The 17,766-nt window shown below is 41.9% G+C and overlaps 1 protein-coding gene across 1 annotated transcript in view; it reads right to left on the reverse strand.

Annotated features, from left to right (window-relative positions):
- The window catches only part of LOC133551417 (spectrin beta chain, non-erythrocytic 4-like), a 102,594-nt gene that overhangs the window by 45,395 nt on the left and 39,433 nt on the right, over positions 1-17,766 (reverse strand). The window lies entirely within an intron of this gene.

The raw sequence follows: 17,766 nt of genomic DNA on the forward strand, positions 1-17,766 counted from the left end.
ATTAAAAACAGACTGGAATAGTGTTACGTGTGATTGGTACTAGTCACTCTACCAACTTATCAGCACTCGTCTTACTTTTACTTTTTTCATTTCTGGCGGTGCCCTTGATTCCAAGATATAGCGACCCCAAACTGGCTGTAAGCTAGCTCATTGCCAGGTATAGCGAAGCTAGCTCTTTTCCAAAAGCTTATTTTTTCCATTAAAGCTGATTTTAAAGCTATTTAACTGTTCTAATGATATAATAGTTTGTCAAATATTACAACTCAAATGTTTATCCTAATTATCTTCAATCAATTTATGTAAAATAGGCTATCAAAATATTACCATTACTAATTGCACTAGAATTCCTAATTTCCTTAAATGTCATCGTCCCGTATTAAAATACAAAAGTATGCATCTTGTATTGAGCCTACAAATAGGACACATTGGGGCCTACTCACAAAAGGTTGGCGTGCTCTAAAACATGTGCAAACCTGATAGCACACGCAAAACTGATCTTCAAAACGTGCACCTATGAAGTGAGCAGAATAAGAGGTGCAGTCCATTTTGTGTCTCTGTCTTTATTAATATACAAAATATATGCTGATTTCAAAACGTCCACAATTCTGTGAGAAGATGCAAATTTGACTAATTAGCACGCAAAATGTAATTTATCAACACTTATCACCGTTTACAAGCACCATGTTTTCATTTCGTCCGTATGCACGGATGCTGTAATGATACTGTACAGACAGCATCATTATTATTACTATTAACAACATGTACGGTAAATGACACACTATCTTATTGCATATGTCAGCAACCAAGGAAAAACCCTATATACATGTTATAATTGCATATATTGTTGAAATGTACAAAAGACATATTCTTTTGTTGTTTCACTACTTCACATTTATGCTTGTTTAGCAGCTGGCATGCTTCCTTTTGCTGTGTATCTGTGTCTGCAGTAGTTTAGCATTTAACAACTGTCTCTATTACTTTATTTACTTAAATAATCAATATTTAAATGTTTGTCCATCCATTCAGAATCTTCCTAATCCTAAACGTGAGGCATTTGAGAATCGATCATATCCTCCACCCCTACCCTTTGCTTATACTTAAAGTACATTTGTGTTTCTCTTCACAAAAAAGTGAAGTGAAGTGAATTATATTTATATAGCGCTTTTCTCGAGTGACTCAAAGCGCTTTACATAGTGAAACCCAATATCTACGTTACATTTAAACCAGTGTGGGTGGCACTGGGAGCAGGTGGGTAAAGTGTCTTGCCCAAGGACACAACAGCAGTGACTAGGATGGCGGAAACGGGAATTGAACCTGCAACCTTCGAGTTGCTGGCACGGCCACTCAACCAACCAAGCTATGCCGCCCCAAGTGTCAAGTCAAGTTTACCATGTAACATTTTGTAACAACATCACACATTCTGATGCGAATTGGTAGTATTTTACAAAACATGACATTTGTCTTCTGTTTGTTTGACTTGCGCTGTGCCAGTGTGTCAAGGACATTTCAAGTCTGCATTATGTGTTGACTGTCATTTGCTAGCGGAGTGTTTACTCGTTGCTTGTTGGTTACATTAATGTCAACGACAGCTTCAAGGGTGTCACGATGGGGGGGTTCGCAGCTTGCTGCGTGGTCGCTTTCCCAGGAAAGCAGACAGACCACTCATGACATGGCGTGCAGGTATAAACATGATTTAATCTTCTAAAAAAAGGTACAAACAAAAAGCGCTCGCAGCGGAGGCACAACTTGGGTAAAGAAACAAAACTAACACTTTAACATAAACTATGAACATAACGCATGAAAAGAACACAATAATTAACCATGGCGACAAAACAAGGCAGTGAAAAAAAAACAGGAACTTAAAGAGTCTAAAGGTCAACAGGACATAGTCAAACAAGACATGATCCAAAAGATATGACAAAGGGATGGTTCTTATGGCTCAAACTGATGCCTCTCTCTGAACCAGGCATAAAGACGACAGCGACCATTGCAAGTGTGATCTTAGGAAGTTTCTTTGGAAATATCCTGCATCTATATTCTTCAATGGATCATCCTTTGTACCAGGGAATTGATGGAAGAACCATTTTCCAATAGCACTGGACCTTGATTTTGTGTGATACTTATTTTGTTCTTGTACTGATACGAATAACATCCGTTGCAGATCGGAAAAGACAAGAGAAAAAGCGACACATTAAGTCGGTACTGTGCCCGAATGTAACTGTGCTGCTTGCAAAGAGGTAGGGGACACAGCAAAGTTTGACCACGGACTGACCTACAAAGCATGCTAAAACACCTTTATTATATCCTGTGTTAAGCTTTCGCTTCATGCTTTGTTTGTGAGAAGGTCTGAATACCAAAATAAATATCAACATTATATGTATACTGTATGAATAGGACACCCTAGGCCGCAGTTCCATGATCGACTTTGTAGTTGTGTCATCGGATTTGCGGCCTCATGTTTTGAACAGGGGCGGAGCTTTCTACCGATCACCACCTGGTCATGAGTTGGCTGTGATGGTGGGGGAGGATGCCGGACAGACCTGGCAGGCCCAAACGCATTGTGAGGGTTTGCTGGGAACGTCTGGCAGAGTCTCCTGTCAGAGAAAGTTTCAATTCCCACCTCCGGAAGAACTTTGAACGTGTCACAAGGGAGGTGCTGGACATTGAGTCCGAGTGGACCATGTTCCGCACCTCTATTGTTGAGGCGGCTGATTGGAGCTGTGGCCGCAAGGTATTTGGTGCCTGTCGGGGCGGTAATAATCGAACCCATTGGTGGACACCAGTGGTGAGGGATGCCGTCAAGCTGAAGAAGGAGTCCTATCGGGTTCTTTTGGCTCATAGGACTCCGGAGGAAGTGGACAGGTACCGAAAGGCCAAGCGGTGTGCAGCTTCAGCGGTCGCAGAGGCAAAAACTTGGACATGGGAGGAGTTCGGGGAAGCCATGGAAAACGACTTTCAGACGGCTTCAAAGGCATTCTGGACCACCATCCGCCGCCTCAGGAAGGGGAAGCAGTGCACTATCAACACCGTGTATGGTGCGGATGGTGTTCTGCTGACCTCAACTGCGGATGTTGTGAATAGGTGGGAGGAATACTTCGAAGACCACCTGAATCCCACCAACACGTCTTCCTATGAGGAAGCAGTGCCTGGGGAATCTTTAGTGGGCTCTCCTATTTCTGGGGCTGAGGTTGCTGAGGTAGTTAAAAAGCTCCTCGTTGGCAAGGCCCCAGGGGTGGATGAGATCCGCCCGGAGTTCCTTAAGGCTCTGGATGCTGTGGGGCTGTCTTGGTTGACAAGACTCTGCAGCATCACGTGGACATCGGGGGGGCGGTACCTCTGGATTGGCAGACCGGGGTGGTGGTTCCTCTCTTTAAGAAGGGGGACCGGAGGGTGTGTTCCAACTATCGTGGGATCACACTCCTTAGCCTTCCCGGTAAGGTTTATCCAGGTGTACTGGAGAGGAGGCTACGCCGGATAGTCGAACCTCGGATTCAGGAGGAACAGTGTGGTTTTCGTCCTGGTCGTGGAACTGTGGACCAGCTCTATACTCTCGGTAGGGTTCTTGAGGGTGCATGGGAGTTTGCCCAACCAGTCTACATGTGCTTTGTGGACTTGGAGAAGGCAATCAACCGTGTCCCACGGGAAGTCCTGTGGGGAGTGCTCAGAGAGTAAGGGGTATCGGACTGTCTTATTGTGGCGGTCCGCTCCCTGTACGATCAGTGTCAGAGCTTGGTCCGCATTGCTGGCAGTAAGTCGGACACGTTCCCAGTGAGGGCTGGACTCCGCCAAGACTGTCCTTTGTCACGGATTCTGTTCATAACTTTTATGGACAGAATTTCTAGGCGCGGTCAAGGCGTTGAGGGGTTCCGGTTTGGTGGCCGTGGGATTAGGTCTCTGCTTTTTGCAGATGATGTGGTCGCGATGGTTTCATCTGGCCAAGATCTTCAGCTCTCACTGGATCGGTTCGCAGCAGAGTGTGAAGCGACTGGGATTAACATCAGCACCTCCAAGTCCGAGTCCATGGTTCTCGCCCGGAAAAGGGTGCAATGCCATCTCCGGGTTGGGGAGGAGACCTATGGTCATGAGCTTTGGGTCATGACCGAAAGGATATGATCACGGGTACAAGCGGCCGAGATTAGTTTAATCCGTGTGGCGGGGCTCTCCCTTAGAGATAGGGTGAGAAGCTCTGTCATCCGGGAGGAGCTCAAAGTAAAGCCGCTATTCCTCCACATCGAGAGGAGCCAGATGAGGTGGTTCGGGCATCTGGTCAGGATGCCACCCGAACGCCCCCCTAGGGAGGTGTTTAGAGCATTTCCAACCGGTAGGAGGCCACGGGGAAGACCCAGGACACGTTGGGAAGACTATGTCTTCTGACTGGCCTGGGAACGCCTCAGGATCCCCCGGGAAGAGCTAGACGAAGTGGCTGGGGAGAGGGAAGTCTGGGCTTCCCTGCTTAGGCTGCTACCCCGCGACCCGACCTCGGATAAGCGGAAGAAGATGGATGGACGGATGGATGTATCAATGGGACTCTTTTTTAAACCATTAATCATGTTCACAATTTAAACTTTATTGCAATGTAAAAACATGTATTTACTTCTGATATATCATCCAAACTTATTTGACTGAGTGTAAACTGTGATTATAAACAACACGTGATCGCAATACTATCTTGGAGACCAAAAAAATCAGAGCGCAATCCTCAGCCAGGTTTAAAAATTCTGACTTTAGTGATCCAGATAACTGAACAAAGTTAGCCACCATCTGCAAAGCCGAGCCTTTCCAAAATGGCTGAAATGAGCAGCAGTCCCCTCAGAGTGGCTGCACCGACAGGACCAATAAGGCTGTCCTGTGGAGAAAATCATGGGAACTATGATACCCTAAAAATATAATCAATTGTTTTCTAATCCAATTTCGAACATTTCCTGAAAGTGTCCTAAAAATGTGCCCATAACTTTTTGAAATGGTAAATATTTATATTTACTATACCTAAAACAATACCGAAAGCGCTTCACATCAAACATCACATTCACCCATTCACGCGCAGATGGCGGAAGCTGCCATTCAACATTCCGCAGTGCGGCCACCGCTGCTGCACACTACTCCCCTCACTTTCCAGGCGGTGAACATGGGGATGGCTCAAATGCAGAGGACAGAATTCACCACACCTATTATGTGGTGAAACATAAAGACAATATAACATACATAAAGACAATATAACATACATCAATAAACCTGGATGCATATGCAAAAGTGCAATATACTTATCTGTACAATAATTACAGTTATTTATATCTGCACCTTATTGCTTTTTTATCCTGCAGTACCATGAGCTAATGCAAGGAAATTGCGTTCATATCTGTACTGTTAAGCTCAAATTTGAATGGCAACAAAAAGGAAGTCTAAATCTAAGTGTGGGATTAGATTAGAGAAGTGGCTAACCGTGACCCATCAGGAGCAAGGTGGGTGAAGTGTTTTGCCCGAGGACACAATGACCATGACTAGGATGGCGGAATCTGGATTCAAACCAGGAACCCTCAAGTTGCTGGCAATGCTGCTCATCTAAAATATGCCGCCCCACACTAGCTCGCTGTAGCAGGATGAAAGAAACGGAGTGAAGCCTCTTAGCAGTCATCCACTGTAGTTTTTTTTTCTGCGGTGGAGGTGTGGCACACACAAAAGTTGAACCTTGTTAGATAAACGTGAAGTAACGTAATAATAATTATCAGTATCAAAATGTAATGACTTGTTCTTTATCAGATTTCTGATATTTCGGAAGGTTTTCATCAAAATCCACCCATAACTTTTTGAGCTGTCTATAGTGGGATGAAGAAAACAGAGTGAACCCTCTTGTCAGTCACCGCCCGTCTTTGTCTCTGTCGGGGGGAGCAGGGCCGCGACCATACACAATCACACAAGTTGAAACTTATAATATAAACTCTAAGCTAACATAGAAGAAATGATCCGGATCAGCCCCAAAATGTAATGACTTTCTTGAAAGGTCAGTAAAAATCTGCTGGTAACTGTTTTAGTTATCTGAACCGGATGGAGAGAAACGGATGTCAGCCGTTCAATGTGCAACAGTCACTGTTCTGCGTTGTGTCTTTTGTCGTGAGAGACACACAGGAGTTGAGTTGTGGAGGATTTATTCACCATTTTTTTCATAGGAACAAAAAGAACAGGGTGTCACACACAGTCCATAGTACACCGAATCTCTCTCCACAGCTCCGAGAGTCAGTGCTCACTTGAAGCTTATGAATTCAATTTATGCTTACATGTGGAAATAGTAATAATAATAGATAATATAATAATAATAATAATACAAAGGTAAATAAAGCATAAAATACTCTCAAATAAATTAATTGAATAAAAACAGTAAACAAAGTATAAACATCAGCAAACAACAATAATATATATTAGGAAACAGGGTCCTTAAAATGTGCAGCAATTTACCTCTTTTTTCCCCACTCACATCAACTCATTTTATATTTTTTCTACAATAAACTATGCCAAAAAAATCATTAACAGGCATACCTTTTTCTTTTTTTTCATAGGAACAAAAAGAACAAGGCGTCACACACAGTCCACAGTACACAGAATCTCTCTCCACGACAGAATAAAGAAAAAAATACACACTCATATTAATACCACAGCGGCACACAACATGCCCTGCGATGAGGTGGCGACTTGTCCAGGGTGTACCGCGGCTAACGCCCGAATGCAGCTGAGATAGGCACGAGCGACCCCCCGCGAACCCAAAAGGGACAAGCGGTAGAAAATGGATGGATGGATGGATGGGCACACAAGATGTCCACACAGACACGCAGCGGAGTTTTTGATCTGTGCGCAAACTCACAAGCTATCCATACACTTAGGTAAAACGGAATCCATCCTATTTGGGTCCCATATCAACCTTAAGAAAGTCAGTGACTTTACTATAAAAGTGGGTGACATTGTTATCACCAGGAAAGATGAGATCACATACCTAGGTTCCATTCTACAGGATAATCTTTCCTGTGATAAAAGGGCAACCAAGGTAATCAAAAAGGTCAACCAAAGAACGAGATTCCTCTACAGAATCTCCTCTCTTGTCAACAAAAGCACCTTGAAGATTCTAGCGGGAGCTCTCATTCAACCCTTTTGCGATTACGCTTGCACCTCCTGGTACCCCAGCACCTCCAAGACCTTCAAATCTAGACCCCAAACATCCCAGAATAAGCTAGTCCGGTTACTTTTAGACTTCCACCCCAGATCAAACCTCACTCCAACCCACTTCTCCAAAATGGGCTGGCTCAGGGTGGAGGACAGAGTAAAACAACTTGCACTGAGCCTAGTCTATAAAATCCGCTACACCTCCCTGATACCGAAGTACATGTCAAACTACTTCCTTAACGTAAATGACCGCCATAACCACAACACCGTGGGGAGCCCCACAAACCACGTTAAACCCAGATTCCGATCTAACAAAGGTCTTAACTCATTCGCTTTCTATGCCACATCGATGTGGAATGCACTCCCAACAGGTGTAAAACTAAGTGCATCTCTATCCTCCTTCAAAACCGCTCTAAAACAACACCTCCAGGCAACATCAACCCTCTACCTAATACCCTCCTCCATTCACATCCCATCTCCCTGGATTATAAATAACCTAACGTAAATAATCAAATGTACTTCTAATGTATATACTTGTTCTTATGCTATCTGAACTCACCATGTTCTCTGCTGGCTGTACATATCCTGCTAAGTAAGACCTACACTGTTTCAATGTCCATTTCTCTGTTGATGCAATTGTTGATGACTGAAGTACTGATGTCATTCAAAGCTCCTCATCCCACCCCCGGATTGTAAATCATGTAAATAATTGAATGTATATACTATGATGATTAACTTGTGTGATGACTGTATTATGCTGATGGTATATATTTGTACCATGAATTGATTAACGTGGACCCCGACTTAAATAAGTTGAAAAACTTATTCGGGTGTTACCATTTAGTGGTCAATTGTACGGAATATGTGCTGAACTGTGCAATCTAATAATAAAAGTATCAATCAATCAATCAATCAAAACGAGACCAGGAAACCCCGTAGTAATTGCCGCTGGCATTAAGCTAAGCCACACATCATTTAGCATAAAAAAGTCCGGTTTTAACAACAACTTAATAAAAATAAAGTCCAGGAATTCAACCTGCGTGCTAAACAGCACGCCACAAGACAGTGTGCATTCTTATAAAACACTTTAAGAGTGACAACCAAAAAGTTTTTTTTAAAAATAAAGGGAGAGAGACATAATCGTGACTTACCAGCTCCGAGAGTCAGTGCTCACTGAAGCTGGTCACACAGGTGTAACGCCAAATCACCCCCCAGGGAAACAAAAAGGTATGTAACTGCAAAAAATTGAGTGGAACCTATTTGCAATAAGAGAGACTTTTGGAGAAGTTCACAACAAAAAATTATGTGAATAAATGACCAAAATTAAAATAAAATAAAATAAAACTTACCTCGGCTACCAATGTATTTCTCTATGCGGGACCGCTGGTGTACACAAACACACACACACACACACACACACACACACACACACACACACACACACACACACAGAAGTTGAAGTAACGTAAACGTCCGCGACCCCACTTTTTAAAGTATGTTGCAAAACAACAGATGGACTGCAGAACAAACAAACCCCAGTAAACACATAAACTATTAGCGCAAGTAGTATTAATAGAGAAATGAAAAGTGTGCATAAAAAGTGTCTTAGAAAAGTTGATTCGATTCGGAGGAATCTTGTTCATCACGTCAGAAATTGGACCCAGCTTGCGAGGCCGGGGTATAGCTTTAACCAATTCGCTCAGACAGGAAGCCTCCCTAACAGCTTCCCTCTGGCAACCGTAATGATCCTTCAGCTGGGTCACCTAAGAAAACCTTGTTACGACGTTTACTTCCTCTAAATAGTCAAGTTTGATCGTCTTCCCAAACGATCCAAAGATTTCACTAAACTATCTTATCTCTGCCATGTTTCTTTGTTTGAGGGTTTCAGTCTTTTTACAGTATGAAAAGTCGCAAATGCGATTGGTTTGTGCGGATCCTCATTAGCTGCACTACTGCAAGCATACATGGGGCATAAATCGTCTGTGCTGCCTAACTTTTCAAGCGTAACATGACACGACGTTACTTTGCCTTTAGTTAAATGGATTTGGCAACATTTTGCACCAAAATAAGGTTTGATAACAGCTAGGATTTTCGTCTAAAAACCCCAAAACCAGTGAAGTTGGCACATTGTGTAAATCGTAAATAAAAACAAAACACAATGATTTGCAGATCCTGTTCAACCCATAATCAATTGAATGGACTGCAAAGACAATATACTTACGTTTGAACGGGAAAATGTTGTTATTTTTTGCAAAAACCTGGCAAACTTGCAAAAAAGACCGGGAATGCTCATCAAACACTTTTTTGGAACATCCCACAGGTGAACAGGCTCATTGGGAACAGGTGGGTGCCATGATTGGGTGTAAAATCAGCTTCCATAAAATGCTCGGTCATTCACAAACAAGGAGGGTCACCACTTTGTGAACAAATGCGTGAGCAAATTGTCGAACAGTTTAAAAACATTTCTCAACAAGCTATTGCAAGGAATTTAGGGATTTCACCATCTACGGTCTGTAATATCAAAGAATCTGGAGGAATCACTGCACGTAAGTGATGATATTACAGACCTTCGATCCCTCAGGTGGTACTGCATCAAAAAGAGACATCAGTGTGTAAAGAATATCACCATATGGGCTCAGTAACACTTCAGAAAACCACTGTCAGTCACTACAGTTTGAGGTTACATCTGTAAGTGTGAGTTAAAATTCTACTATGCAAAGCGAAGTCATTTATCAACAACACCCAGAAACGCTGGGCCCGAGCTCATCTAAGATGGACTAATGCAAAGTGGAAAAGTGTTTTGTGGTCTGACAAGTCCACATTTCAAATTGTTTTTGGAAACTGTGGACGTCGTGTCCTTCGGACCAAAGAGGAAAAGAACCATCCGGAGAATTATAGGCGCAAAGTTGAAAAGCCAGCATCTGTGTTAGTGTCCACGCTTGGGTAACTTACAAATCTGTGAAGGCACCATTAATGCTGAACGGTACATATGGGTTTTGGAGCAACGTATGTTGCGATCCAAGCAACATTATCATGGACACCCCTGCTTATTTCAGCAAGACAATGCCAACCCACGAGTAACAACAGCTTGGCTTCATAGTAAAAGTGTGCGGGTAATAGACTGGCCTGCCTGTATTCCAGACCTGTCTCCCATTGAAAATGTTTGGCTCAATATGAAGCCTAAAATACCACAACGGAGACTCCGGACTGTTGAACTACTCAAGCTGTACATCAAGCAAGAATGGGAAAGAATTATACCTGAAAAACTTCAAAAATTGGTCTCCTCAATTGTCAAATGTTTACTGAGTGTGGTTAAAAGGAAAGGACACGTAACGCAGTGGTAAAAATGCTACTGTGCCAACTCTTTTGCAATGTATTGCTGCCATTAAATTATAAGTTAATGATTATTTGCAAAACAAAATGTGTTTCTCTGTTCAAACATTAAATATCTTGTCTTTGCAGTCTATTCAAATGAGTATAAGTTGATTAAGCTTTCCAAATCATTGTATTCTGTTTTTATTTACGAATTACACAACGTGACAACGTCACTGGTTTTGGGTTTTGTAGATACAAACGTTTACAATGTTTATGGAACCAAGCTTTAGTACCCATGCTTTATGCTCATTGCTCAAATGGCAAAGGATTGTGGGATATGTTTGCGTCTGGCATGACGTGCAATGGAGGCTATTCATTGCAATTTAGATTGCAACAAATACGGCTGCAAAATTATACTTTCACAAAATAAAAGCATGTTTTATTGTAAGTTTATGAGCCGGACTATGTTTAGAACTACATATAGACTAAATATTTTGGTATATTTTGTCAAGAAAAATAACATCAAAAGGACAGCAATCGCATGCATTCGGGCACACATCCTTGGTAGCAGTCATGGCGCCTGTTGTTTAATTGGCTCTTGTCGCTTTATACACTGCTCTAAATCAAGAGCCTCACTTCTCCCAGTGTGGTGAGCCGGAGTACTGCTGATACTTCAGAGGATCTTTGCCTATTTCTATTTTAGAGTCCGATCATCAAGAACAATGATGCAACACTGACATTAAACACTTGAACAGATTATAAATTGTACAGTGTTTGGATTAGAAATGCATGGTTTAAATACAGTGGGGCAAAAAAGTATTTAGTCAGCCGCCGATTCTGCAAGTTCTCTCACTTAAAATGATGACAGAGGTCTGTAATTTTCATCATAGGTACACTTCAACTGTGAGAGACAGAATGTGAAAAGAAAATCCTGGAATTCACATTGGAGGAATTTTAAAGAATGTATTTGTAAATTGTGGTGGAAAATAAGTATTTGGTCAACCATTCAAAGCTCTGACTGATGGAAGGAGGTTTTGGCTTAAAATTTCACGATATATGGCCCCATTCATTCTTTCCTTAACACGGATCAATCGTCCTGTCCCCTTAGCAGAAAAACAGCCCCAAAGCATGATGTTTCCACATCCATGCTTCACACAAGGTATGGTGTTCTTGGGCTGCAACTCAGTATTCTTCTTCCTCCAAACACGACGAGTTGAGTTTATACCAACAAGTTCTATTTTGGTTTCATCTGACCACATGACATTCTCCCAATCCTCTGCTGTATCATCTATGTGCTCTCTGGCAAACTTCAGACGGGCCTGGACATGCACTGGCCTAAGCAGGGGGACACGTCTGGCACTGCGGGATTTGATTCCCTGTCGGCGTAGTGTGTTACTGTTGTTAACCTTTGTTACTTTGGTCCCAGCTCTCTGCAGGTCAATCACCAAGTCCCTCCCGTGTGGTTCTGGGATTTTTGCTCACCGTTCTCATGATCATTTTGACCCCACGGGATGAGATCTTGCGTGGAGTCCCAGATCGAAGGAGATTATCAGTGGTCTTGTATGTATTCCATTTTCTGAAAATTGCTCCCACAGTTGAGTTTTTCACACCAAGCTGCTTGCCTATTGTAGATTCACTCTTCCCAGTCTGGTGCAGGTCTACAATTCTTTTCCTGGTGTCCTTCGACAGCTCTTTGGTCTTGGCCATAGTGGAGTTTGGAGTCTGACTGTTTGAGGCTGTGGACAAGTGTCTTTTATACAGATTACAAGTTCAAACAAGTGCCATTGATATAGGTAACGAGTGGAGGACAGAAGAGCTTCTTCAAGAAGAAGTTACAGGTCTGTGAGAGCCAGAGATTTTCCTTGTTTGAAGTGACCAAATACTTATTTTCCACCATAATTTACAAATAAATTCTTTAAAATTCCTACAACGTGAATTCCTGGATTTTGTTTTCCACATTCTGTCTCTCACAGTTGAAATGTACCTATGATGAACATTACAGACTGTCATCATTTTATGTGGGAGAACTTGCACAATCGGTGGCTGACTAAATACTTGTTTGCCCCACTGTATGTCTGTTGTTTTAGCAACATTGTGCAAGCTGACCAGCAGTAAGCCACGTCTCCTTCCTCATTCTCTGGCACACACACACAAGTAAGGAGGTGAAGCGGCAACATACGCTGAAGTGTGCAAATTCTGTGATTTTAACTCAAGTAAATGTTAAAAAGCGATTTGAATCATACAGAAAATCAACACAACTTGCTTCCTGTTCCATTCAGGATTGAATACAAAGTATCCCTACTTACTCACCAGTGCCTCCATGGAAATGCCCCCCTCTACCTCAAATAATTACTCACCCCCAAATCCTCCATGCGTCACCTCCGCTCCAAACAGGCTAACCTCCTCCAACCTCCAAGGACAAAGCTACGAGCTATGAGAGACCGGGCTTTCTGCTCCGCTGCTCCCAGTCTGTGGAACATTCTCCCTGACCACCTGAGGGCACCTCAGACTGTGGGTGCTTTTAAAAAAGGCTTAAAAACCCTTACTTAAAAAAAAAATAAAAAAATAAAAAATAAAGCCTTTTTATAGCTATATGCATACTGGTTCTATCTATTAGGCTGTTCTAGTTTTTATATTTAATTAATTTTTATTATTATTATTATTATTATTTTTTGGGTTTTTTGTTTTTAAGACACTGTAGCATTTTGAGGTTATTTGCTCAATGTTAAGTGTTTTTTACAAATAAAATCTATTATTATTATTATTATTATTATTATTATTATTATTATTATGACAAGTGAGGCTCCACCTCCCCGGCCTACCCTGACAGCATGTCTGCTATTCTGTATGTATCGTAATCAAATGACAACCACTCCAAAATGAAAGCATTACGTCACTTGATTAATGAGCACAAAGCTGTATGGGACACATTTCAACGCACCGAAAGGGTTGTTAAAGCGCGTGGCAGCATGAGTTTACGGCCAAATAAAATACCACTAGACGAGTGTGTTCGTATGTGGATATGCACTATGTTTTTCCATGTGGTGCAGCGAGAGAGACCTGGTTACTTTTCTGTGTGCAATGGGTATTAATGTATTTTGTCAGCAGCAGAAAACAAGCGCTCCTATTCCTCCCATTGTTCTGCTGCATCAGCATTACCGGCAAGCCTGCGGAACATGTTACCATAATGCCATGTGGATGCCATTACAACATTGTACCATGTCAGCCATGACTGCTTGGAGGTGTGGGGGAATCACTTCACATGACAGATGCTCATTACATCCAACTGTGCAACGGTTGTGCCACAGCCTGAGTCACCCCGAGCCCACATTCTGTTCCACAAACTGGCCCACCCTTCCTCCTTTACCCTGCATTTCCTCATCTGCTCTCTTCTCTCCACCCCCCCCCCCCCCCCCCCCCTCTCATTTCTTCTGCCGTTGCCTCTGTATGTCAGTAAAGTCACGAGAGGGTGGGGGCTGCTTTCTGCTGGCTCTGCATTATGAGAGGGAGAACGAGGCCGAGAGCCTGTGCCAAAAGGGGGAATGCAGCACTGCATTATAGAAGCCGGTTCATCTCTCGCGAAAGTCAAGTAGAGAATCATTAAATACACTATGTTGATGATCAGCACCCGTATGTGCAGGCTCATCACTACTCTTCAACAGGCTTGCCAAATTCTGGGAAATTTCAGTTTCCCTTGGGAATAAACAGGAATGAATGCTTTTTTGTGGGGCATCTATGTATAAAATATTATACAAAATATGAATACTTAACTTTAAGTCCAATCCAATCCAATCCACTTTATTTATATAGCACATTTAAACAACAAAATGTTCTCAAAGTGCTGCACAAAAATATTAAAAACAACATTCAAATACTATCCTGAACTCCACCAATGACTGAATAAAAACAAAAAATAAAAATAAATACATGTAAAACCAATATAAAAATAATATAAAATAAATATGATTAAAAACAATTTTAAGGCTGAAACCAATTAAAGAAGTAAATAGAAATCAAAATTTTAAAGCACAGAGGGCAACAGAGGACCACAGAACTCACGTAGTGTTAAAAACCAGAGAATAAAAGTGGGTCTTAAGACGAGACTTAAAACACTCCACTGTGAAGGCAGTTTGAACATGGAGCGGCAGAGTGTTCCAGAGCTTAGGGCCGACTATAGAGAAGGCCCCGTCTCCCGTAGTTTTAAGTCTGGTCTTGGGCACCACGAGCTGGAGCTGGCTCTGAGACCTCAGAGCGCGCGCAGGATTGTAAATTTAGTTGAGGTACGAGATATATTGAGGTGCCAGTCCATGTACAGATTTAAAAACAAAGAGCAAGGTTTTAAAATCAATTCTAAAATGAACAGGGACGCAGTGCAAACTCTCAAGGATTGGGATTATATGCTGGCGTTTACTGACCCCTGTTAAAAGTCGTGCTGCCGCGTTCTGGACTAACTGCAACCGGGAGAGAGCTTTTTGGCTAATGCCAGCATAAAGTGCATTGCAGTAGTCCAGGCCACTTGAAATAAAAGCATGCACTTCTTGTTCAAAAAGGTTAAAAGATAAAAATGGTTTTACCTTTACTAAAAGACGAAGATGATAAAAACACGATTTTAAAATGCCATTGACTTGTTTGTCAGGTTTAAAATCACTATCTATAGTGATGCCAAGGCTGGTGACCTTGGGACGCACATAATTTTGCAATGGTCCTAAGTCAGTAAGGGCCGGACCAAAAATTAAAATTTCATTTTTTTCCTCATTCATTATTAAAAATTTCTGGGCTAACCAAGCCTTGACGTCACATAGACAGTTGAGAAATAAATAAATAAATGGGTTGTACTTGTATAGCGCTTTTCTACCTTCAAGGTACTCAAAGCGCTTTGACACTACTTCCACATTTACCCATTCACACACACATTCACACACTGATGGAGGGAGCTGCCATGCAAGGCGCCAACCAGCACCCATCAGGAGCAAGGGTGAAGTGTCTTGCTCAGGACACAACGGACGTGACGAGGTTGGTTCTAGGTGGGATTTGAACCAGTGACCCTCGGGTTGCGCACGGCCACTCTCCCACTGCGCCACACCGTCAGAAGGGGTGTCAAGGGGCCGTGGCTTTTTGAAATCGACATATAAATTTGGCAGTCGTCCACATAAAAGTGATAAGACACTCCATGCCTCCTAAAAATCTCTCCAAGAGGGAGGAGATATAGAGTGCACAGGATGGGGCCAAGAATAGATCCCTGGGGGACACCACAGTAAAGCGGAGCAGAAGAAGAGGTGGCGTACCCCAGCCTGACAGAGAAGGACCTTTCTGACAGGTAGGATCTGAATCACTGTAATGCAGTCCCTCTAATGCCCACACAGTCTCTCAGGTGCTCTGTAAGAATTGTGTGGTCGACTGTGTCAAAGGCAGCTGTAAGATCTAAAAGCACTAAAATTGCAGAGCAGCCAGAATCAGACATTAAAAACAAATCATTAAAAACCTTTAAAAGTGCAGATTCAGTACTGGGCAAAGCTTTGTATCCAGACTGAAAAGGATCTAAAGTGCCATTTTTTTTTCTAAAAAAAGGCTGTAGTTGCACCAAAACACATTTCTCCACATTTTTTGACAGAAAAGATCATTTAGAAATAGGTCGATAATTTGACAAACTTGTAGGATCAAGACCTGTTTTATTAGTCAACAACATCTCCTTTACAAAAAAAGGACACACTGCCAGAAATCAAGCTGCTGTTGATGATGTCCCTAACAGACAAGCAAAAAGAGTCCCAGACTTCTTTAAAAAAGCAAGGGGGGACTGGGTCTGTGGGACAGGACAAGGGTTTTAGTTTGTCAACTATTCCTTTAAGATCAGGCATAGACACCGGCTCAAACTGACAAAACACAGCCGAGCACTGAGAGGCCACATTGAAACTCAATGAAGAAGGAGAAAGATTTGCCCGAATAGTAAAAAACCTTGTTGTTAAAAAAGGAGAGACATTTTTCAAAAGTTTCACTTGTCATCTCCAGTGAAGTGGCTGGATTCGGATTAAGAACAGAACTAAAAGATTTAAAAAGAACACTTGGCTTATAAACACCATTTGAAATTAAGTCTGACAAATATTTAGTTTTTTCAGCTTTAACCACACTTTGATAATTCCAACAGCTTTCTTTTAGAATTTGATAAGAGACCTCCAACGGATCCCCTTTCCACTTCCGCTCCGCCCTTCGCCACTCACGCCGAGCTGTGCGCGTGGAGTCATTGAGCCAAGGCTCCTGTTTTGACTTTGGACGTATAGCTCTGAGGGGCGCTATTCTGTCCAGAATCTCAGAACATGTGGAGATGAAAGAGCACATCAACTGTTCAGTGTCTGCAGAGTGTGATATACTCTGCATGGACAAGATAAGATAAAAAAGATAAGATAACAAATATAATTAAAAAAAAACAAAAACTTTAAGAATCAAAATTTAAATTCATAGGAAGCTATGTAGGAATCCAACAATCAATATTAACCAGTGGTGTGCCGTCAGGGCTTAACATGCTGACCTAACATAAGCAGACATCATGATCATTATTAAAGATAATATTATTTCTTTATTTACTTTCCCTACATATCTAAAAGTATTCATATTCTCTTCATGTCATATTACGCTCATTCCAGCGCTTGTTTTTGTTTAGTTTATAGAGTGTACCAAATCTGCCCGAGGTTTTTAGATTCAGCAACGCGGGCCTCCGTGTGCTTTAAGCGAACGGGGACATAAAGTTGATAGACAGTTGCAATAGCCAATCAAATCACAAGTTGTTGTCAGTAAGGCCTTCTAGATGGCCTAAGGCAGAAATATATTGTGATGTTATGAGCCAGGTAACATAAGAACTCCATTACCCAGCATGCCAAAGTATAGCATGTGCATTAGTGCTTTTAGTGTGTTTTGTGTAGACATGCCGGCAGTGGGATGTTTTTGCTATAGAGTAAACTTTAAGAACTCAGCAAACACGCCTCGTCTGCATCTGTTATGATTAGACAAGACAAAATATATATTTGCAAGGCCATTTTCAAGAAGGATATTTAAAGAGAAACTACATCTTGTGAGACCATGTTGGCCAACCCCGGAAGCTAGCTCAGCTGTCAATGAAAAGTAAGTTCAGATATTTCATTTCCTTATTTTTTCACGTTTACAATATTTTTTGCAATTTTGATTTTGACAATACCACATAAGATATGTATTTATTGCTAATGTGAGATTATTGATTTTAAATGCGCCACAAAATAACCCATTTTGTACAATGCCCAGTTGTGTATAAATGTGTTTCTGTATAGTATTTCT

This window comes from Nerophis ophidion, linkage group LG04, assembly GCF_033978795.1.
Source record: "Nerophis ophidion isolate RoL-2023_Sa linkage group LG04, RoL_Noph_v1.0, whole genome shotgun sequence".
Classification (NCBI taxonomy): Eukaryota; Metazoa; Chordata; class Actinopteri; order Syngnathiformes; family Syngnathidae; genus Nerophis; species Nerophis ophidion.